General features: G+C 42.6%; 1 protein-coding gene across 5 annotated transcripts in view; it reads left to right on the top strand.

Moving 5' to 3' along the window:
* LOC117221505 (homeobox protein caupolican) overlaps window positions 1-25,804 on the top strand; it is a 195,389-nt gene that overhangs the window by 22,262 nt on the left and 147,323 nt on the right. The window lies entirely within an intron of this gene.

Genomic DNA, 25,804 nt, shown 5'->3' with positions numbered 1-25,804 from the left:
CCTTTCCTACCCGGTCCTGTCCCGCCGCCAATTTCTAGAGGCACCTGCAGCTGCGACCCAGCCCCGAGATCCGGACTCAGATTCAACTCCGATATACAGGGTGTTTCGCCTAATTTCTATCGCCCCAGACACTTCTGCTCTCTGTTCCAAGTTCGGCCAACATGTCTGCAGACTTTACGCGGCCTTAGCGTCTATACCGTGGACCCAAAAATTCTTTAACACGTTGAATGCCACGCAGGTTTTACAGAAATTGTCCGTGGCGCCGCGATGGATTTTCTTTTATGTGATACATATAATGTTGAAATATTATCTACAATAGATAAGTTACAGTGTATAACCATGTTTGACATGTTAATTGCGACAGCGGTCACTGTTCGAATCGACAATGGTAATAATACAAAATTTTAGATATTGACATTTGTTTGAAATTATATATATTTCTATCAATTTGGGCGCGCCGGTCACCGGTGGCCCCCATGGCGTCACCGCCAAGTTAAGTGCCGGTCACCGGTGACCCCCGTGACATTCAACGGGTTAAAAAATCGATAGATTCGATAGACTAACGCTGGACAAAATGGAATTCTTTCCGTTTTCTGGCGTGCGATTTCTTTTGCATTTACTGCGATTAGCATTCCTTTGCCGTTCTTCATTTCCTAGAACAGAAGGAACAATTTTGTCTAACACAGTGAGTCAAAAATGCTTCTCTGTACCTTTTGAAACGGAATAACTTTCTTATAATTGGCCCAAGTGATCTAAATTTTTTTAAGATGTTACTAGACAATGACATTGTTTTCAAAAATTGACATTGGTTGGGATGATAAACAAATTAAAAAGTAATGTTATTTAACTGTTTTATCAGAGCTTAAAACGCAAATTTTAAAAATGCGTTTGGAAGATCGCAATAATTTATGTGCATACTGAAAATTGTGATATGCTACAAAACATTAGACTCTAAGAATCGCAGTTTTTCACAACCGGCGGCCAATAATTGGAAGAAATCTCGAAATTTTCCGATGTTTAATTGTTTGTAGCTTAATAAAAATGTTAATCGATTTCGATGATCGAAAAAGAGATCTTCCAAACACATTTTTAAACTTTCCGTTCTAACCTCGGATAAAAAGGTCGAAAAATATCGTTATTTAATTTTCTTATCATTCCAACCGATCGCAAAATTTTGAAAACAATGTTTTAGCCATTGTCCGGTAACCAATCCCATTAAAATCTTGAACAATATTTAGATCGCTTGTCCCAATTATAAAGATGTTATTCCGTTTTAAAAGGAGTACGAAAATTGTTTTTAAGCCACTGACAAAACCGCTGATGCAAGATGTCGATGATAGAAACATTGAATTTTATTTCACGATTTTGAAAAGATTAATCGAATAAATGCACAGAAAGGAAGAAAGACACATGAAATGAAAGATGCTTTTACATACTGAAATACATCAAAATATTCGTCGATCGACATGTTTTGATGAAATAAACTACCATGACGACTTAAACAAGTTTACTAAGCGTGCATAACCGGTGCAGCAATCAAAGCGTCACGTTATTCTGCGAAAGAAGCACAGCCGACAGAGAAAATGACGCGTAGCTTCGTTGATGAAAGTTTTACTCGACGTGCGACTTTCTGCTAGAAAGCGGGATATCTTCGAAAGAAAACTTAATGCGACGAAGTTAATGAGTCACCGGATACGGAGTACAATGTATTCGGTATCTTTTGACGAGCAGACGTTTCGGCACGGCGCGACGCGGTGGTCGGGCGGTCGGGTCCAAGAGGATTCTGGGACACGAAACTGTATCGACGTTAATTCGTCTTGGCGGGTACGAGACGGTAATAACCACGGCAACATAAGTTGCAATCAGCTGTCTATCCGTACGGCTGTGTTGGCCCCGACGCAGCACGCACACTCGCCCCGAGCATTATTATGATAAACGATTATACGCGTGCGTGTACACGGACACGTTGATTGCACGCGGTGCCCTGTAGAATCCGCGTTCCCGCTGTTATTATTATTAAATTGCTTCCTTAGTGCACGCGAAGAATTACAAACAACCGATCGAGCGTGGACAAGGGGACGCGGCGGGGGAAGTGCATCACGCTGCAACGTTGCACGCCGCGCCGGCATCGGCCGCCATGGAAATTTCCTTGCGGGGATTTTAATACGCGACCGAATTAAAACATTAAAAGGCTCGCCGGACTGGCGACGCGCACTCAAATTGCCCCCGAAAGGAGCACGGCCAGATTACGGTGCAAATTGCGGCGAGTCGCGAGTCCGTTCCAGCAGGCTTGCAAATGAGCACCGTTTTAGATGAGACTGCCGATCGATCTCCGGGTCAGTGTCGTCAATTTTTTCTTTCATCATGCACAGCAGTCCCCTGCAAGCCCGATGTATTCCGCATGTCGTCCGGGATTTTCTATTTTCGTGAGATTAACCTTTATCGCGGCACGAGGACTCTGATTCGTGTAAACGAGACGAAACTTGAACATTTATATTTGTGTACAAAGAATAGATTGTTGCAAGTGCTGCAGCTCATTGAAGAATGGATTAGCTAAAACCATGGTGTAAAAGAGAGAGGTGGACTTACTATGGTTACTCCGCCGCAAAATTTCTGTGACGCTAAAAGTTTACTTCCACGAGTTCCAGCGAGTGGTACTGATAAAACATCGGTACTCACCGAAACATGAGCCGTTTATTTTGAAAGTGGCATAAGTCAGTTTTTCAAAAAAATCGAGTTAATGGTAACACTAATTACAATCGAACGGTATCTTTTCATTTTTTAAAAATTTGCAATCAATAAGTTGAGAACTGTTGAGATTTGTTCGAGAGAAGTTTTGCTAATTAATGGTATAACAAACATGTTTCGTTTGAAAGTGGCGTAAGTCGCTGTACTCAGGAAATTAATTGCGTGGCTTAGTGTAAAAGAAATAGAAACGTGTGTGTGTAAAGTATTGTTTTGAATTATTTTCAGTATTTTTAAAAAAGTTGTGATCACTGGACTTATTTTTATAAGTGCGAAAGAATAGTGCAGTTTTGTAAACTATATTATAGCGATGTGGCGGCTACCTCCAGACCCGCCAGCAGATGGCTATAAAATGTTTTATAAACTAACTTTAGATGAAAAAGATGAATTTCTAACGTTGGATTTGTCACCAAAAAGAGGAAGACCTAGGTGTTATTCGCAAATAGAAATGGATCCGTTATACGCTGGATCTCGTCCTGTTTCTTCAGCAAAATACAAAGACATGATGGACTTGCTTAATTATAATATATACCCCCAATATACCACAGTTATTTTAAAAATTTGAAACAAAACACGATTTCTGAGGACTTAATTACTCCTATCGATGACGAAAATTAAATTGAACTGATATATTTTCATATAAATTACTTATACTTATGTTTCAAAATGTACTAATTATTTTTGTATTTTATGAATATTAAAATAAAAAATACATGAATCAAACCTTTATATTAAATATGTTCATGGTATAAATTATTATTATATATGTAATTTATTCAACGATTTTAGTAAATCACTGCCCTTTCAAAACATCACTTCGGTAAAATACGTCGGACAAAATTAATATATGTCAGTTATTTTTCTAAACTATTTATTTTGAAAGTAGCCTAAGTCACTTTACCGTAATAAAAAGTGGTGATTTTTTAATGTTTATACGAAATTATTTATACTGAGAAAAATATCCGTATCCCGAGATAACAAATACAAGTAAATCTTCTCGAAAGTTAGCATCCATATTTTTAAACGTGTTAAAACGCAAACCCTTAAATTATTATTGTATTAATCGAAGTGTACTTCGGTTCGAAGGTGACTGTGATTCGGCAATAGAAATGAGGTAATTTTGTAATTTTAAATATATCGACTTAAAAACAAAGTGACTTATGCCACTTTCAAAATAAACAGCTCACATTACTTTTCAAAATTCTATTTGTATAAGTGTGTGTACTACTACTACTACCGTGATTTCACTTTAGTGGGTAACGCACACACGCGCGCACAATAGAAACTCTCGCCGACAGTGCAAAGATATCATAGAGCATCCAGCGGACTATATCAGCAGCATATTTTTAAGATCACAAAAGTAGGGAAGATGTCGGTCCACGTCTCCTTACACCGTGGCTAAAACCGAAACCTAGAATACGATTGTCACGTTTAATAATGCCAGAAAATAAAGAATCTGTCTTGATTTGATATAAATCTGACTTAAAAACCTATAGTATTTATGATGTACCGATGAAAATTTGCTTTATACAGGAGAACTATTTGTTCCCTTGAAAATGTTCCCACGTCACTGAAACCAACTTACACATATAGTAAATTCTCCCTAATTCGCGCTGCGATCGCGCACAAAAATGGGCAATTTGGGAAAAGGATTATTCGAGCATCGCGTCTCGTTTGTATAGTTGTTGATGATCGGTAACTATGAAAACGAGACGCGAAGCTCGCACAATCCTCTTCCCAAATTGTCCATTTTTGTGCGCGATCGGAGCGCGAATTAGAGAGCAATTACTGAACCGATTTTATTTCCCCTTCTCAGTTAATACCGTCTACGTATCCACAGATTTATCACTCGCGAGGACAAAGATGTCGCTGTATGCTAGAAATGATGCGGCAAGTCCATTACTTCGTCCTCGTCCGTCTTCATTACGGACGAACCAGGATCGGAGATAACCGAAGCACATTTCATACTTCTCCGAAGTGTTTATTCTATTAAAACTGTATAAATATCTTCGGGTGTACCGATAAAAAGTCGACGCGGGTCACTCGAGCCGAACCGTCGCAGATATAAATCGTCCGTGAAGCCGTTTCGATAAAGGCTTTCGTTGAATCGCGCGAAGAAATCGAACGATTGGCAGCGAGATAAAACCGAGTGACCGGTATCGAAGTCGAGGTGACTAACGAGCTCAATTAGACCGACGCGCGGTACTTCCTCTGGTTTGATCGGGGACAAATATCGGTCCCAGCTGCGCGTGAAAAATACTGGCGAAGCCGATCGGATCCGCACCTGCGTCCGAAATAGTTCGCCTCGAAAGGCCACGATCGTCCCCTTGGCTCGCTACACTACACTCGTTTGCTACACTCGCCCGGCTCACGTATGAGTTTCCCACGGCGGGCCAGGACGGGCCTGTGTGGGCCCGTGTGGGAATATCGGGGCTTATTACTCGCGCATAGGTAACACGTTCGATCGACGATCGGCCGACGATTTTCGTATTCCTTCCTCGTGTGCGTTTTCTCCTCGCTGTCATCCCCTCCCCCTTTCCTACCTCCCCTTGCCGACTTTCTTCAAGCAAACCCCGTACACTCTCTGCACCTCTCTCTTCTTTTCACCGACCATCTTTTTGTTCTCTACGTAATTTTTTCTGCTTTATCTTGCCTGGCTTTTGGACGCGTTCACTTGATCCAAAAGCCGCAAAGCTTTTCTTTTCAGTTCACCGATGTTGTTAAACGCGAGGCTGATATGTCTATTTTATTTATTTCAATATTTAACGGGATGAGCCTTTCGTGCTACATATCTAAAATGGAAAGTGATAACTGTCGAACGAACAAATAAAAGATGGTGACTACAACAGAGAAATGCAGGATACAGAAATAAATAATCTAAAGTAAAAGAAAATAATTGCTAGAATCATAATTCGATAAATTTTTATGGGCGATGTAACGCATGTAGGACTGAGATTCGAAATGTACAAAGAGAGGGGCATAAAAAGATCAACAAACCGAAGTCAAAATGTTGTAAGGTTTTGTTGGGTACATTATAATTGGATAATAGAACTTCGATTATGTGGATCTCACGTGTCAGAATTCTCCATTAGCCACACACGTTTCACATGCAACAGCACGATCTAAGGCGACTCATATGCAACACGGTAGAAGGTGCAAATCAATAAAGATATAGTGTGGTATTATAATATATTAATATATTAATTAATATATTATTAATATATTATCCGAACAGTCGCGTCATTCTGCTTATTCTACAGCAGGGGTGTCAAACTCAAAAGCTATCTTGGGCCAAATAAACGACGCTTAACTTTAGGTGGGCCGCAAAAAAAAAATCAATGTTCATAGAAAGAAATATTTTTATTTTGACTAGTACATTGTAATAAACATGTATAAAGTTAAATTATTGTCAGCCATAAGTTCGGGCGGTTTTAATTTCGATTTTTTCCCGCATAACAATTGCCTAACAATTATGTGTCAATACGTCAATCGATAATTATGGAGCGTCAAGTTAACAAAAATGAACATTTACGATCTAATCGGTGATAAACGAGACTTCCTGATTAGTTGCAACTATTTTTTAAGATACTGTGACTGCCGATAAAAACAAGCTTAACCCTTTTAGTGCCGGAGGCCGATACATCGGCTCTTGCTGCACTGGCGAGAAGTGCCGGAGCCGATATATCGGCCCGCGCCTTATAGCGCTTTATAATAACAAAATTTTACACATTTACGATATATAAATATAAATATAAATATTTATGTTATTATAACGAAGTATTATGCAAAATTATATCACAAATATATTTATCACAACATAATTTTGTTTCAGCAATGTTATATTACCTATAACAATTACGTATTTCGGAAGAGATAATCCGTCCGGCGCTTACCATGTACCTTCGAGTTATTTTTTATGTTTGTTATGTAATATTATTTATCTTGTTAGAAAATATATCGGAAATGCAAAGTATATACTTTGTAATAAATGGTCTATATAAAATTATGATGAAAAGATGACTTTTTGTATGTGCAAATACGTTTTGTAAGAGAGAACTGGACTTTTACTTTCTTTATGATCTTTTATACCTTTGTTATTTATATAATTTTCAATGAATATAGAAAAACTGGTGTCATCGTTTTGTTCTCTATTTCGTCCTTAATTTACTGCTTTTCGAATCGTGTAAATATTGTTTCTTGTCTGGTTTTCACGAGCATTTTCCCAAACCCTGGTAAAACCGTGAAATTCGGCCGGTTATTCTCGCATAGGCACCTCATTTTCGCATGGCACTAAAAGGGTTAATCTAATGTAGTAGTCATTTTCTTCGAACGTTGACAACTTTATAGTCGACACTTCTATTCAATCCGTTCGTATTCAGCAAAATCCAAAAATCGTTTACGAGTTATCGAAGCGTGAAGAAGTTTCGACGACGCCAGGCAGTACTACGACATATTAGACAGCGGATATTAATGGTTAAAGGTCCCGTTCACGCCGAAAATCGGAGCAGAGCCGCGACGAAGATGCTCATCCGAGGCACGTACGCGCGTTCGTGAGAGAACTCGGCCGATTCGTACGATAACGACGGCGTACGGGCTGCTTCCGAATTGCTGTTTTCGCTCGGACACCGGTCGGGCATCGTCGTGAAAATGAAATGAGAAGTGGAACGAGGCCTGCGCGGAATTCCACGCGAATCCCAGGACTGACGGACGCTCGGGACGCGTCGCGACGACGCTCTCGACTTCTGATCCCCGATGCAAAGCGTTCTGCGTCGTCAACGCCGAACTCTTGTGCGTCTCCTTTTCCTCTTGGCGAGAAACACCCCGATTGGAATTCGCCGAGGGCTCCGCAGCCGAGTGTTCATTGTCGGGAAAATGAGAAACGATAATCGAGCCTCTGGCCGTTCTCTGACGGCCACGGGATTTATGTGCTCGTCCAAGATCCAGATGGGCTGTCTCGTACGCTAGATACTGCCCGGCTGCGCGAAGATGCCCGGCCACTTATAAATGAAAATCCAACAGCCGAGCGAATGTAAACGCGATACGGCTCGCATTAATGTCCCCTGGAACAAGCGTTCTTCTTTCCCGAGATTGATCGCGGCTTTAATCGTTTCCTTTTTATCGAGCGCTTGCCCCATTGGAATCCGCCGAGCTATGCGCACTTCTTGATCTCTCGATTGCTGGCAGCAAGTTTGGTACTCCATCTACTGGCAAAATTATATTCTAATCTTTGAACTGTTTGTTTATCGGTAATGAGTACGCATGTTTACGTGTTAGTGGTATTATATATGAAAATCTTAGACTGCATGAAAACGTATAAATTAACAAGGTCCGATAGCATTTGTATTTTCTTCTTACGGTGATTGATCCTTGAATCGGCAAAGAAAACTTTTCTTTGAGTCTGACTTTTGTAAAATGACGTATGAAATGAGGATTTGCGTAAAAATTCGCAGCCTAGTAATGAAAGTAACACCGAATCTACAAAATGACCCGATCCGACTCGATGACCGAAGAGTCTTTGTTAAGAAACGATAGAATAAATTGCTTCGTTCAAGCTTACATTATTATGAAAATAGTGAATTGTCTAAATAAATGCCATTCTTATGAAGTAACAGACGTTGCTCACTTTCAGAGCTCGGGTGGTTTAGCGATGAACTTCGGTGCACGTACAATTTAGAAATAACTTCTACCTTGGTAACTTGTTCTTTATTATCGTGTTCGATTTTAGGACCCTTCCGTGTCACAATCTTTACAATTTTCGCCCTTCGATGCATTTAAGTTGTCCTTCAGACTGTAAACAAAAATGGACAATTTGGGAACAGAAGGTTCGATTGATCGAGTCTCACGGTTCGTTTTTATAGTCGCCGATTGTTAACGACTATAAAAACGAGGCGTAAGGCTGGAATAAACGTATCTCTTCTTTTCAAATTGTTCAGTTTGGTTTACAAGCTGAAGAACAATTGGAGAGAATTTACTATACGTACCAGGACACCTTGTTGCAATCGGTCTTAAAAATTTCATATATGTTCTTACTGGCGAATAGTAAAGGATGATTAAATTTGGGACATAACAGTCAGGAATCAAATCCATGAAGTCTGAGGAATACTATTATTATTATAATACTACTATTATTATTATATTAGTACTATACTATAATAGTATTATATATATATATAATACTCTATTATAATATACAATAATAATAATAGTAGTATAGTATTAATATAATAGTACTATAATATAATATAATACTATTATATTATATTAGTACTATACTACTATTATTATTATTATAATAATACTATTATTGTTATTACTATACGTTTTTACTCGTGTGATCGCTATTATTACTCTTTCCCGAACAAAGTGTCCATTCCGTTGATACAATAAACGTTATTGTTGTGGTTATTATTACCGTATGGTTTTTGATCCAACTTCGATTCTAACGGTGCCGATAACCGGAAATCGATTTTCTTACGTAGCATCGGAGATGTATTGGATCACACACTTCGAGGCAACCGCCATTGTCACGTTCTACGTCGCAATCTGCCCACAGCCGCATAGAATTTGCATAGAATCATACGAAGTTTTTCCTAACGCTCCAGCACCTTCCCGAACGAATTTACGAGCCGGTCGAGCAGCTCCTTCTATAAGAACATAATAACGACATCGCCCGATTGCGAAAATCATGGTTAGGGGAGGGATGAGATTTACGCGCAAGGCGCCAGCGACGTATGAAAATGCTATTGGTGGAACGCGGTGCCGGTCAAAGCGTCAACGAAAGTTGTTTTTCCAAGCGACGATGGCGCGATAAACATTATTTAAGAGTAGGCTAGCAACGGGATGACGACGACGACGGGCCGTGGTTCATCGGGCGTTCCCGGCCGCGAAATGTAGGCGTAGCCGGCAGATCGGCAGCGTATATCAGGTAATCGCGGCTATCCGGACGGTAGACCATTAATGCATTTCATCCTTATCAATGGCGGCCGTTCGTGACAATTATTTTTCCCTTAATGTCGCCTCTAAATATCTCCGGGGACAGTTTATGTCCTCGCATTAGAACCGGCGCGCAACCGCTCGCGACGATACGACTCCAGATTCGAGCGTAAACCGACCGACAAGATTCCCGGGGCTGAAATTTATTAGGTAGCCATAAATTATGGCGCGGTACACCTGTGCTTTACCGCGCGCGCGAGCGGACTTGTCTCGGGCCCGATCACTCCCGAACAGTCTCTTTATAGTCCCCCGACTTCTACTTCCGGTCGGCTCGAGAAAACCCCCTCGACACCGGACCGTTCCTCTCGATATCAGAGCTCGAATCCTCGAGGTACTTTCCTTCGAATAGTCGACGAAGAAGCGGCGGACCCCGCTTTTATCAACGGCTGATCTTGACGTTTCGGCCGTAGTCCACGGGATCCGTCGCACCTTTAGTTCTTTAATCCACACGCCAGCTGTATAGTGCCGTCTCTTAATTCGTTCGGGATCAGATCTCATCGCGGCGTATTAATTAAGGGTGATTAACCGTGAGGCGGATAGGGCCGGATCGGTCCTCTGGCTCTCCTAGGCCCGAAGATGCCCTAGCTCGCGTCTCTGTCCGTTACACCTGTTGGGGACACTCGAGAGCTCGAAAAACTGAATCAGCAGTGTCTTCAGTGTTCAGTGTCTCTTCTTCGATATTCAGTTTCTTAAATCTTGCTTTCATTTTACTTCAACATCGAGCGACTTTTTTTATTCTCTTTCAACGCTATCTCCTTATTAATGCTGTTGTTGGGATGCACAGTATACGATGGACAAAAGAAGATACCGAAGTATATATTTTCCTAATATGAATAATGAGATACGCTTCTTAATACGACCGCAGTATTTGCATATGTTCGACATTCCCTCCGACAGTCCAATTATAGCTAACGTAATTTTACTTCCGCTTACCAATAACTGGCGTGCAGCCATAGTTACCGATCTACTTCAGAAATCTCTAGATGTTACCAACTTGTGAATACTATGTACAGTAAATTCTTCCTAATTTTCTTTCAGCTTGTAAACGAAAGTGGACAATTTGGGAAGAGGAGACACGATTGTTCGAGCTTCGCGGCTCATTTTTATAGTTGCCGATTGTCAATAACTATAAAAATGAGCCGCAAAGCTCGAATAATCGTATCACCCTCTTCCCAAATTGTCCACTTTTACTTACAAGCTGAAAGAAAATTAGGGAGAATTTACTGTATTGCCAACAAATACACTGACTAACTAACAACTGTGTTAATTAATAGATACACTTTGGAACCTAATAACTTGTCTATCGAAGCATAGAACAATTCAGTTACGTCTCTATTGCCAGGATAGATTGACTTACAGAAATTCCGAGATTGATAACTGCGGAAAGAATGAACAGTCTATACATATAACGTGGATAGCGTTTCTTAATAGGTGCGCTATTAGAACAAGTATTGCATCATGCCATAATTAATGCAGCGTTTCCTTATTGGTCAAAATGGAGAAACCGCATTACTTGTGGGCTGACCCAATAGTTCAGATTACGAATTCCTTGTTGAGAATGAAGTCGAAAGTTTCATGCTTTGAGATAAGAAACATGTTTTGGCGGCATTGCGAATAATGGAAGAGTGACGGAAAAGAAAGGGAGCGTTTCATCCTGGTCCCGATAGAGGACTCTTCGGTAAAGCTATCTAAGAGCAAAACTCTCGAGAGCGTGTCCCAAAATTATTGTACAGACGGGAAATGATGGGTTCCCGAGGCCATTCGAAGTAATTTTTCCCTTAGCGAAAATGCAATCCGCGGCTTCGTTTACGAGTTATCAACAAAAAACAATGACCAATGAGAGGCGAATTCAGCTGACGCGAGGCACCCGAGCCAATGGACGGAACTGAAAAATTTGTCCGCTTGTTGCCGAGCTCGCCTCTCATTGGCCACTGTTTTTCGTTAATGTGTTCAAAAATGTCTCGCAATCCGGAAATGGCGGGTTCCTCGGATCATTCGAAGCAACTTCTTCCTTTACAAAAATGTTCTTCGAGGCACCGTTAACGAGTTATTAACGAAAAACAGTGACCAATAAGAATCGAGTACGGCTGACGCGAGGCGGCCCAGCCAACCAGCGCGCGAAGCCCAGTTCCGCTCATTGACTCGATCGCCTCGCGCCAGCCGAGCTCGCCTCTCATTGATCACTGTTTTTCGTTAATAACTCGTTAAGGGTGCCTCGGAGAAAATTTTTGTCAAGGAAAAAGTTGCTTCAAATGGCCCGAGGAACCCGCCACTTTCGGATTGCGAGACATTTTTGGGACACCCTGTATATACAGACAGAATATACAGTATCAGACTCTGCCGTCCAGAGAAATAGCCTCGCGCAGAATTCAGCCAAAAGGAGAGGGGGAGACGCGTTTCGTCCAGGACCCGCTAGAGGACTCATCAAGTAAGGCTATCCTAGCGGGCCCGTGTCTTAGACGTTGGGATGTCGGTAGGAAGGACGAAGTCTGTATATATACAAATTGAGGCGGATCGGTTACTTGCGAGAAGAGGAGCTATCTGCTGGCGGGTCTGGAGGTAGCTGCCACAGGACGTTTAAAAATCGGTGACAGATCGGATAATTGCAGAAATGGTATCCACTTGCTGGCGAGCACTGGAGATAGCCGAAGGGAAAGCGATACAGTCTCTTAAAATGGTAGAAAACTTTTAAAACGCGATTAAAATTTATTATGTCCTCATCCGACAATGAAACACTAAAACAACCAAACCAATAACTTTAGAATGCCTGGTGGTACTCTGTGGAAGTTGAAACGAGCGACACTCGAACAGAGCAACGACATTTTTGTAGCAGCAAGTGCATAGGAGTTTGTTAAGAGCGCCCTCTTATTTCGCCGGCAGTATTTCGATCAGCGAACGGTGTTCCGCCGAGCGCGCGAAGGTGTTTCATACGAATTCCGCGGCGGGTACACCTGTTACCCGTGTACGCTATCTCTCGAAACGAAGTAACAGTTTCGTAGCTCCTTGGAAATTCCGGAATGCGATTAATCACGGCCCGTTGATTGCATTCGAACCGACGAAACTCTCCGGTGGATCGTATTCCGTGAGACGTCGGCCTGTACATACACAAGTTCGCCTCGCCTCGCCTCCCGGCGTGGCACCCGTGTACGTCTCTGAACGTATTTAACCGCCATCATTTGCCAGCTTCGAAGGTCGTTGGAACCAGACAGATAATGCCTGTCTCGCTTAATACCCGGGCTGTCTTGCTAAGTGACCTATTTCGTGGATTCCTTGGAGTGTAATGTCTCAGTGCGCGCTATTGTCTGTTAAACTTGGATGGACGACAGGGGTAATGGCGCGCTTTACGATTCAGAGATTTAATATTCCCGCGGTGAGTGCCTCTGCCGGTCGCTTTGCACACGTTAACCGTATTTACTGGCTCGGACCCACGCGGCGAAGGTACGAATCGATTCGCAGCGAGGTTTTCTTGCAGTTTCTGGAAAGTCGATTTTCATGTCACCAAGGCGACAGAAGGGGAGAAAATGTATATCACCGTTCTGCTTACACTCGAACTATTTCTGATTCAACATTGTTCTTAATTTTGCAAATAATATACTGCTCTATGAACATTTGACAGATTTTATTTAGTTAGTTATTACTAAATGTTTTAGTACACAGAGATGTGTCCGCGATGATACAAGCGATTCATCGAAATGGGCCTGTTTGAGCGAATTGTTTTAATAACCTATTCGACTAAATCTTAGTATCCACATACAAGAAGTTACTAAATGACTTGTTATTCTACTAAATCACTGGCCATGTGCGAACCAGGTTTAACAAGTCAAGTGCCGACAATCAAACCCTAAAGTTTCCTCAAAATTTAAATAATTTAATTAACGAAACTAAAACTATAGCAAGTTAAAATTTCTCATAGTGGATGGTATTTTAACTCTCTTGCATCTTAAAGATCGTGGCAAAATTCGTAGTGAAATAGTTAAAAATTATTGTTACCCATATGTGATCGACGCGCGACACGGCCTTCACCGCGGTCTGCCATAACCGGGTCATTTTGATCTAGAATATTTATTAATCTATTTTTAATCTTATTAATCTATTTTCTGCAGTTAACTACAATAAATTGCAATTACTAATACGTCTATATAAATGTTGTTAATTTCATAGCTGTGAAAATGGTCCGTCGCCCGAAAAGTAAACGACCTAGCAACTAGTAATGGGTAACCATAACAGTAGTCACTGTTTGCTAGACATTTAAACAGTGAAGTTAGACCATTCGAAAATGTAAACTAAAAGGACAGAATATTACTTCGGCAATCCAACCAGAAATCTGATCAGAGCTGTCGCAATGAAACACAGTCTCTGAAAAAAAATTGTCCCCGAACGAATCCTGTAATCATACTGTCGATCAATCATCGGCACTCCGAGCCCTCTTCCGTGACATTGTCCGTCCAAGGTCCCAGTTTTTTTTCAGCGGCCGCGAAATCGCTTCCACAGATGTCCGTAATTACAACCCCTTATAGGATAAAATATGAGCGTAGTTAATCAGGCCCGCCGTATGCTTCGCCGAGGAAAGAAATTACACGGCAGATCCCGAGACATCAATCTCCACTACGAAATCGGGCAGAATGATCGTGAGTCGCGAGATCCATGGAGCGATACGATACATCGTCTCTCTCTCCCTGCGTTGATGTTGGATTTCGTACTGTCGCGATACTATCTTCCCACAATCTGGCGTCCCACGCAGAGAGCTCCCATGGCGCGAGGAACGGGGGGCGGGGGGTTGGAGGACGGGGAGAAGATGTCGCTAGACGGGACGGTCCATCGAGGCCGTTTCGCCTCTCGATGATATCTCCTTTTCGGAACGGCAGGCCCGTTGCTTCGGTTCACACGGATGTAACAGCCCGGTATTTCGCGTTCGCTAGCGCGCAGGCTATACGCACTTGTCGCCTGGCCAGGCCACTTGTCGCCCCTTCCTGCCCCCAGCCCTGCTTCCCTATAGCCCAGCAGCAACCCCTACAGCGAGCCGCCAGCCTCGGATGGAGGCTTCCTTCGCCTGGAAACACGTGACACGTGCATCCCGTATCGACTGGACACGTGCAATGCACCGTACGGTTCCACGCTCGGTGCAACCCTCATGCTGATGCTCCTCTCGCCCAAGTCGCTCAAGTAGATCGCGTTTTCCGCTGTAATAACAACGGCTGCTTACGAACCGGACAGCTGGAACCGAGCCGCTGCGTTCGAACCACGGGAAACGTCGACTCTTCCTTTTTGGAGGTCTTTGTTCCGTAAACACTAGCCTTCCTTGATCTCGGATGCGACGTTCGTCTCATTTCTCCTTTTTGTATTTAACCCGGCAGAACACACGCGGGGATCCACTGGACCCCTACCATTACGAGGCCTCGTCTCCTTCTCGCGTTTATGCGTGTTATATTAATTATATTATGCTAATCTTAATAAAGAGACAAAATATACGTATCGCAATCCGGATATGGGAGGTTCCTGAGATCGTTTGAAGTAACTTTCTTCTTAGCGAAAATTCAATCCGCGGCATTGTTGACGAGTTACCAACGAAAAACACTGACCAATGAGAGGTGAGCTCGATTGGCGCGTGGCAGCCCAGCCAACGAACGCACGAAGCCCAGTTCGGCTCATTTCGCGCCAACTGATCTCGTCTCTCGCATTGATCACTGTTTCTCGCTAGTTACTCGTAAACAAAGCCGCGGATTGCGTTTTCGCTAAGAAAAAAGTTATTTCAAATGACTCCAGGAACTCTCCATTTTCGGATTACGAGACATATTTGAAACACCCAGTACGTGTCGCTTCTTACCGGGGATCCATGAGCACCCCACGTAGACACTGTTGCAAATTACTCCATTTCTCTCGCGTCGCGGAATTTTATTTACAATAAAGAATATTAACTATAACACAACTCGATAGAATTATATCTTAGATCTTTCAATTTGAAATGTTGCTCGTTCGACGGTCCGATCTCGACTCTTCGATTGTCCGTTGGTAACACTCTTCCGTGGCACAACCCCTATCTTCTATTATTCTTTAAGGAGTTGTTCGCAACAGGGCAGTTTCACATTACAGCGACTCGATTTGGACAAGTCGCCGTAACAATACTTTTGTTTCACAAATTCACGCGCGTGCTGCCGAGTTAGAGCGAAACCAACGGAGATCGCTCAGGTGTGTGTCGAAAGTTTAACGCGTGAGAAAGTAATTCCAAGTAAATGAATACAAATAATCTGACAATGTGCTATTGCAGCCAACTTGGATCGCTGAATCGCAGGTGTGTCGAAAGTTTAACGCGTTAGAAAGTAATTCCAAGTAAATAAATAGAAATAATCTGACAGTGTGCGATATTGCAGCCAAAACTTGGATCGCTGAATCGTTCGAACCATCTCTCAAGGTTCGGATGGCCTCGAAAAAAGAGCAGATTTTTTCGTGGCCATGTTAAGGAGCCCGGCGACCACTTGTTGCTAAAAAAGACCGCGCCAGGAGCGAATAAACCGTAAGACCCTTAACAAGAAACAGGATATCGGGACTGGGAAGAAGAGCGATTCCCGGAGCCGGGCCGGGTACAAGAGCTCGGCCGGCGATGAAGCAATCGACGAATGATTATAGCACCGGTCCGGCCGGGACCGGCCGTCCGGATGTATCTTTATCGTCTGTAATCGTAACTCCTTTAAAACTCGTCGACAGAACGGGCACACGCAAGAGCGCACTCGTCGAGCCGTGACACGGGGCAGTTCGATCTTTTCCAGCGAGCAGTAAAAATCTTTTCTGTGTCGTTCCGCGGCGGTATCACGCACACGCCGTGTCTCGGAGCTGCCTCTCTATTTCCCGACAAGCTCGCTTTCTCCCCTTTCCGCGCCGTTTCGCTTTCTTTTTTTTCCCCACCTCCTCCGGCGAGCTTCGCTTCTCTTTCTCTTCCGTTCCCTTTGACTTCTGGGGTTCCCAGGCGGCGGCAGCCCTTCCTCGTGTCGTTCCTTTAAAAGTTTCCGACCCTTCGCGTAAACGGCGAGCAGGGCTGCCTCGGGGTTCTCCGTTCTAATTGAACGAACCCTCCCGCGGCCACGCTTCGCTCTGCTTCGCGAGGGTGAGTTTATCCCGACGCGTTAACGCGCCGCCACCTAGAAGTGGGAGTACGTAGAAAGCAACTCCGCCTTTATTCCGGTGCCTCGGCTCTCTTCTCTCCTCTCTTCCCGCCGCCGTTCTATAGCAGGCCGCTTTATTAAGCGGGAGGCGCCGCGCCGCGCCGCGCCGCACGCGGCCCTCGAGTATATTTTAACGCAACAGTTTGCGGTCCAGCCCCCGCCCGATAACCACGGCCTCTTGGTCTCCGATGGGACGGATCTGTGCCGAAGGTAGCCAATTTTCCTTCTACTCTCAATCCTCTGCTACGTCACGCGAGAATTTAGCGACATTCTTGTACGAGATTGCGCGGTTTCGACGCCTGGGGACTGGACTGGTTTCGGGGTGAGCATCTCTTCCGAGGATCTGTCTGTCAAGCGAATCCTTGCTAAGATTTCGCTGAAATCTTTACAGTTTCGTTTGGTATCCCTGATTTTGGAATTAGAAGATGGCTGAATCTTGTTTGGGCTATTTTAGGGAAAGGTGACGCGTGCGTTGAAATGAAATCTCTTCCGAAGCGATCTGATTCTAACAATTGTCGTTGGGACATTTTTTGTGGAAATTGAAGACTTTACTACAATTTTGTGACTTTTCTTTAGAACTCGAATCTTGCTTAGATATAATTCAAATTGTTTCGGAGGTAGAGATTTAAATGAATACTGAAGCAATCCTCTTTAGGATTTAGAGGTTTCTTTTGTATATTGCATTAGTATTTGTATATTACTATATATTTGTATATTTGTATATTAGAACCTAATGCAGACAATTCTAGGGGTTGACAGAAACTCTGCTGGGAGAAGGGACGGTTTTTCTTCGCCGAATTACTTTGACAGGCTCGTGCTGACTAAAGACACCCATCCTGATCAAAATACATTTCATCTTTTACAATGGGTATCGAAGTACAGTAAAGCGTTCCCAATTGTTCTTTAGCCTGTTGACAATTGGTAACTATAAAAACAAGCGGCAAGGTTCGAATAATTCGATTTATGAAATTCGTTCCGTACGTTAGTGACGCTTCCTACCTTCGCAAGATGCATTTAACCCTTTGCACTCGAGCGGTGACTCTGAGGCCCCATTAAAATTTGTTATATCGCGTTCTAAGATAATTTTTATATTAACAAAGTTTAGATTTAAGTAATTGTCAAGGGCGTAACTGTTGCGCGAGTTACAAGAGTCAATTTCATGTGCATAAAATACGCTTTGTCGTATGAAATAAAAATACTATAAGCCAGAAAAATTATTCTAGATTTACAGTTGAAATAGTTTCGAGTGCAAAGGGTTAATGGTCGTGTCATTTCGTTCATAAAAAATTTAAGAATATAAAGTCTAGAATCATTTCCTTGACCGTATAGCTATTACATCGTTCGGAAAGTTGTTTCGGTTTTCGACAGAATTTCGTCCCGTAAAGTTATTATAAAAGTACTCGATTCAATATTTTGCCAATAAGAACAGGTCTTCCACGTGCATAAGATTTCGAAACTACCAGAAAAATGTCAAAAAGCTTTTTCTACCTCGAACATTAAACGATCGTCTTTCATTTTCTCGCGAACGAGACAACCCCGTAACACACTGAAACAAAGATTTCAATGAAACCCAACCCAGGAAATGAACTCCACTTTCGCATTTCTCAAGGCAATATCTGAAACATGCATAAACACTCGGTTAATAAACCCTAATTATCAAACGCATACTACGTACCCCCATATCGTCTTCTCAATCTTACGCCAATCATTCCCAACGTTACACCGCATTGCAAAAGTAACACAGTAACATTCGAATGAACGCTTCCTGTGTATTCATCAATGAAGCTTCTGCTATGCATAAAAATTACTCCAAGCAGATTACGTCGATAAAAGTTGAATGCGACGCGCTGGCACGAGGTGAGAAGGATCCGGACAGGTGACGGTGATCTAGAACGCTTGGGAACAAGAGAATGAAAAGTAGAAGGGAAGAAAGATAGAGAAGGAGAGAGAGAGAGAGAGAGAGAGAGAGAGATTCGAATTAAAGGAACGACTTGTTGGTTAGTCGACTCCATCCTCCGGTCTCAGTTTTTCTGTGACGGGTCTCGGTGGCGAAACGGAGCGAAAGAGGGTGGAATGAGGTCGTCCGGGGGTTGGGGGTGCAGAGTGAATGCCAGGCAATCTGTTTTCAGCGCGGGGGATAACTTGGCGTCCCTTCTACCGTTCGCCACCTCCCGCAGCCTTCCCCCCGGCCTGTCATCCCTCTATTCTCCGTTCCCCTTTTCGGTTAGCTAGACTGCAACCGCGACTCGGTAACCTCCCACCGACGCTATCGACGACGCTGCCGGGCGTAAAAAGCACATCCGAATTGAATCATTGCTGAATAAGCGGGAAAGTGGCTGGCTAGGAGCCGAGGAACGAAGGAAGGAAACGCCGGGGAACCGGCTAACCCCCACGGACGAGGGTCGTTTTCCATCCGACTCATTGGTACACCTCCTCTGTCATGTCGACCGTTCCACCTTGCTCCTCCATCCACCCTCGTTTTTCCCTATCCGCCTCTCTCGCCACCTTTCTCCCCCCCCTCTCTCTCTCTGCCTCCCTCGTTTTCTCTCTCTCTCTCTCTCTCTCTCTCTCTCTCTCTGTCTATTTCTCTCTCTCGTTCTCTATCTCGCTTTGCTCGAAATGATCGTGCGAGTGTGCCGAGGCAGAAGCACTTCGTCGTTCCGGAAGCCCTTAGAAATCATAAAGAGCTTTAGCAACCTGGAACGGTGTTTTCTAAGTTGCCACCGATACCGGTGAAACAGGTTGGCTGCGCAACGCCAAGGGGTTGGAGGAGAACAAGGTTCGTTGATCCGACTGGTATGCATTTCTAAAGGCTGACGGATTGCTGATCAACTTTTCGCGAGCGTTAGGTTTTTGATGGTTGAATCGAATCAGGATAGTCTTGCAGAGTTAACACTAGATATACAGGAAATTAAATTGTTTCGAAAGAGCCGCATTCTGGTGATACTAATTTTCTTGTAGGCGGATATGTAGGGGACGCATGAAGGTCATTGACGTTTTTTTAGATGGAAGCATATATTTTTTATTGCATCAGTTAATGCATCTTGATATTCTTTTTAAAAAATGGATTAATCTATTTATGCTAAAAAAAATCGTTAGTTGAAGAGTTAATTTTAATGTTGTTATCGCAAGTGTTATCGTGTGTGCGGAAGTTGTCGTGTAATGGAAATAATTGTCACACTGAATTCGTAATATTGTCGAAAATGCCATGGTTTTCTGGTAATGTTAAAATTAACATATCTCCTGAAGTAATGATTTTTTAACATAAATAGGTTAATACCTTTTTGCAAAGAATATCAAGATGGATCAACTAATGCAATAGAAAATTTATGACTCTACACGTTCACTTACAAGAAAACTACATACTATCATCAGAATAGTATTTATTTTCATCTGAAATATTTTTCGCTACGCGTAATAATAATGATGTAAATCTAGATGATGGTAATTTGCCAAAGCCAATGCCTACATAAATTTTATATAAAAACTAAGACGGTAATTTCGGGCATACTCGCTCAATATGTCGCTAGACGATTATGAACACAAATAATAGATGTCGCGACTATATGTGATCCAATAGAGAATGCAATTTTTAGATTTTCGAACGAGTAACTAAAATAATTCATCCCTTGTTGATAAACTGCGTATTAATATGCATTTACACTGCATCTATGAAAATCCATCTTCCTTCGATTTTGCCTTCAGTCTAAACTGCGGATGTCTGTGTAAAGAGGACATTTTCTATGTTCAGTGGAAATTCATTTCTTCTGAGAATAATTTTAACAAATCTTTCAATATTCTAATTCAAATAGTGTCTTCACACTTTTGTGTCTCATCTATACATTCTTGACAAATATGCATAAAATCCGCTACTTCAAATCTCGCTAATATATTTCATGTTGAAAAAATAAAAGCTACAAAGTCGGAGATCAATTTCCCTAAAAATAGCAGAATAATATACTTTAAAACATAAAAATAGTGTGAAATTGACACCAGGGACGGATGACGATTAAATCCTGCTTACTCACATTTGCTTATTATACTATTATGTAGGAGCGAGCTGGATAACCTGATACTTCTCGGATAAAAAACATTAATACCCGTTACTCGCATCGTATCCTTTAAATAATGTTATCAAAGAATCAATTGTGTTTACTGTTAGGAACAAGCAGATGAAATTTCAATATGCATTCGAAACCCAAATCAAGATAGAGAAACGTCTCGACGAGAACTCAGTGCTGGAAATGCGGTGCCATTTCGCAGAGAGCCCGCCCCGAGCTGTCGATTTAATTAAAAATTCGGGCCGATCCTCGTGCCAAAACGCTATCCCCTCTCGGATGAAGGGCCTGTCTTCTGTCGGCGAACAGTCCCCGAATGAAAAAGCACCCTTCCACGAAGATACCATAATGATGGGACCGAACACCGGGCCCGCTCGCGCGTTTAATGCCCTCGCTCAACAAAGTATATCGCGGAGCGATTCTGTGCAAATCCGGCAGACGCTCGCCGACGGGTCTAACTTTTACACGTTCGAATTCTGATTCGGCCGTGTCGTAAAAACCAGGAATCTTTTGTGTCCCGCCTTGCAATTACTGCAACATCGCTGTATCCGAATTGCAGAGGATCGGGGACCCTGGCGAGTTCTTCGACAGTAGTATTCGAAGTGCTCGCGAGTGTGCAAAAAGAATTCGCATTTCTGTTGTGGAAGCCTGGAGCATCGTGATTCGACTGTAATCGGATCTGTTGATGGTGTGCGAAGGTTTTTGGGCACTCAGTATTTGTATCACAGTATCGTGAATTTGAATTGAATTTGATTTTTGAAAGTGACGGAGTGTTCGTGACGAAGATTAAATTTAAATGTGTCTATTTCTGGAACACTGGTATCAAGGAGGCGTGTACCAATGTACTGGGGTGTTAGGTGAGAATTTGGCAGAAAATTGAAATTCGAGAATATAATATAATAATATAATATAATATAATATAATATAATAATAATAATATATAATATAATATAATATAATATAATATAATAATAATAATATAATATAATATAATATAATAATAATAATATAATATAATATATAATATAATATAATATAATAATAGAGCCACTATATATATATAAAAATTAACCGTTCACACCGTCACTGCCCCAGACTTTGTTTCTCTTTCACGGCAATCATTTTCAAAAGCAAGCTGCCACGATACAAAAGCATTTTTGCAAGCGTGGTCGTTTAGGTGGGAGTGGCCTTGGGCTGTCAATCTGGTTCTTCCCAACTGCAAGCGTACCCGGCTGCGAAAAAAGATTCCCGAATATCTCAATCGGATCTCGTATCTTTAATACGCTATAAAAAAAGAAGATTGGATTTTATAGGAAGACAGTGTGTCCCGTCTCCGGTGGTAGCTGGAAGGGAACGCGTCAAGGATGATCGCACCTGCGCGCAAAATCACGCAAAGGTTCGACGTCGATAATGAACCATTTTACGGCTCAGAGGAACCGGCAGAGTAGTACGATCGTCGCTGCGGGTTAAAAGACGATCTCGAAAAAACTGTAATGGAGTTGTCGAGAATGTTTAATCCTAGATACACGAAGTGTTTTCAGCCTGACGTCAGCGTCTCTCGCTTCTGACAGAACTTCTTTGAAATATTTTACACTGAAGAAAAGTTGGCGCACATTGAATACAATGTAACGAGATTGAAAAGTCATCGACCTCCGCAGGCTATTCATGACCAAGAAACGTTTTCGTCGTATTCCTTGAAACGTCAAATCATTTTCTAAGACAGTAGAACGTCTCGTTCTTCTTTCGATCGTAAAACGTAAGTAACCCAGAAGACGATGTTTTCGAATTTTTGCAAGCAATTGGCTCGGTCCGACTATCGTTATACAGGGTGTCCCACAATTATTTTAACAGCCGAAAATGAGGGGTAGCTGAGGTCATTTGAAGTAACTTTTTCCTTTGCGAAAATGCAATCCGCGGCTTTGTTTACGAGTTATTAACGAAAAACACTGGCCAATGAGAGGTGACGGTGCGAGAGAGAGAGTCCGCGAGAGAGTACGCAGCACGAGGCTTTGACAGATGGTCGGGACGGACTCGAGCCACGTTCGAAGTATTGAACAAATCACGAAGCGAGAACTTTCCGGATTTTTTTTTTACTACGTGACAGTGATATTTTGAAGAAAAACGCTGTTCACCTTTACTTTAGAATGTCTGAAGAATATTTACTAATTTTTCGGACCCGAAATAATAAGTAATTTAACCGTGACGGCCGTTTTAATTTTCTAGTGTGCATGACACCTTATGTGTACCATATGAAATTTTTATGCAAGGTGTACAGTGAAGATTAACAAAGTTCGTAAATGATATTTTAATTTAAATAATTCCGTGTACGAACAGAATTCAACGAATGATTCGCAAAGCTGATTTAATAATAAATAATCGCGTTAAGGTACGTAAAGGATTTGTTTTTTAGAGAAATATGAAAAATATTATCGATAAGAAACTCACCCATTTAGTTGAGGATGCATTTGCTGACTCGTACGTACTGACCTCGTACAACGAACAGCTGATCCCAGGTCGATGACCGCAACATTCGAGGGATACTGTCGGTGGAACCTCTGGTATGGTTATTTGCGAAGTTCACTTACACTGCACTGTCACCAAACACTGATCAGTTATTTAATCACTGATAATCCGAATCACTTGTGGATATTTAAGAAAGATCACTGAGACTCGTTCGCGAATAATCGTTTATTCGACGCGTTCGTTCGGAAGTCGACGTTTCACTGCCGAAAAATTCAGGCCTTGACTGTGGGTCCTTGTTGTTCTTCGTTCGGCCGTCCGAGGAAATGACACTCGATACCATTTTCTTCGCACGGCCATTAATTACGTTCTAAGAGCGCAGGGTGACAGCGGGTCGGACACAGTTTACGTCTCGGCATATCTTGTTTATTTCATTTGGCGGTACCCTGCGCTTCGAAGAAAATAGTATCGGGTGTTATTTCCTCGGACGGCCGAAAGACGAACGACAAGGCCTCGATTTTTTGGCAGTGAAACGTCGACTTCCGAACGAACGCGTCGAATAAACGATTATCCGCGAACGAGTCTCAGTGATCTTTCTTAAATATCCACAAGTGATTCGGATTATCAGTGATTAATTAAGTAATCAGTGTTTAGTGACAGTGCAGTGAAAGATCAGCTGTACGTTGTACAAGGTCAGTGCCCTTCGACATCATGAATTTCAGCCAGCAAATGCATCCTCAACTAAATGGGTGAGTTTCTTACTGATAATATTTTTCATATCTCTCTAATAAACAAATCCTTTACGTCCCTTATTTATTATTAAATCAGCTTTGCAAATCATTCGTTAATCTTCACTGTACACCTTGCATAAAAATTTCATATGGTACACACGAGGTGTCTTGCACACCAGAAAATTAAAACAGCTGTCACGGTTGAACTTCATATTATTTCGGGTCCGAAAAATTAGTAAATATTCTTCAGACGTTTTAAAGTAAAGGTGAACAGCGTTTTTCTTAAAAATATCACTGTTATGTAGTTAAAAAAATCCGGAAAGTTCTCGCTTCGTGACTTGTTCAATACTTCGAACGCGGCTCGAGTCCGTCCCGACCTTCTGTCAAAGCCTCGTGCTGCGGACTCTCTCGCGGACCCTCTCTCTCGCACCGTCACCTCTCATTGGCCAGTGTTTTTCGTTAATAACTCGTAAACAAAGCCGCGGATTGCATTTTCGCAAAGGAAAAAGTTACTTCAAATGACCTCAGCTACCCCTCATTTTCGGCTGTTAAAATAATTGTGGGACACCCTGTATAGTTCAGTCTTTTCTATCAACGAGTTCTCGCGGACTCGATAAAACCAGCAATTTCGAAAATTGTAATTTCTACGAACAAGTGCAGCTCGCTTACGATCGAGTTCAATCTGCGGAACAATTTCCGAGCCTCGTAGCTTACGTATTATCAGAAAATGTTTCGTTTAAGGACTTGTCGCGAGAGGTATTGCCTTTTCCTGAATAATGGACGCTGCGTGCAGATTTTCCCGACGCTATCATCGTCGATCGCGGAGAGGGTACGCTATCGAGGCCGTGGCGCTGGCAGGGCTCGGTTGCGGAGGGCTCGAAAATCAAAGGGTGTCGGGAGGGCTGTCGTGCGCTCGATTGACGTGACGTAATACGATGGCTCACATGTAACAACGAAAGCATCGGTCCCACTCGGTCAGTCGCATATTAATACCAGGGACCGTGTAGCCAGGAGCGGGCAGCTGCCGGCTCGTTTGCAGCACGCGATACTCGCGCTCTCACCTGTAACGTATATCTCGACCCCCTCTCCCCCTGCCCCACCTCGTTCCATCAACCACGATCCGACTAACCCCAACGTGCACGTCGCTGTGTGTCCTGTCTCTTTCCCTCTTCCTTTCTCGACTCCTCTCTCTCTCTCTCTCTCTCTCTCTCTCTCTTTCTCTCTTTTTCTCTCGCTTTCTCTCTCTTTCTCTCTTTTTCTCTCGCTTTCTCTCTCTTTCTCTCTTTTTCTCTCTTTTTCTCTCTCTTTCTCTCTCTTTCTCTCTTTCTCTCTTTCTCTCTCTTTCTCGCTGTCTCCTCCTCACGTCGGTGCTCGTATCTATCCCCGCGACGAGCACTCGAAATTATTATTCCCGTTCGCCAGCTAAAGGGCCCCGTATCTCGCTCGCTTAATGTGTACAGGGTGTTCCGATATTCCAGCACGAGATGGTGGTCATCTCTCATATACATCGAGCCGGAACATGGTTATGGCTCGTCGCTGGACTCGCGGCGATCGCTCAAAATTTGCCACCGTGCAGAGCGAATTCTTTCAGAAATTCACACGCCTGTCACATTTTCCATAAAAATTCTACAAAATCAAAGTAATTCGGACGTTGTAATCG

This window comes from Megalopta genalis, chromosome 1 (genome assembly GCF_051020955.1).
Source record: "Megalopta genalis isolate 19385.01 chromosome 1, iyMegGena1_principal, whole genome shotgun sequence".
Taxonomy (NCBI): Eukaryota; Metazoa; Arthropoda; class Insecta; order Hymenoptera; family Halictidae; genus Megalopta; species Megalopta genalis.
Note: the sequence above shows the minus strand (reverse complement) of the source record. Positions and strands in the feature narration are given on the sequence as shown.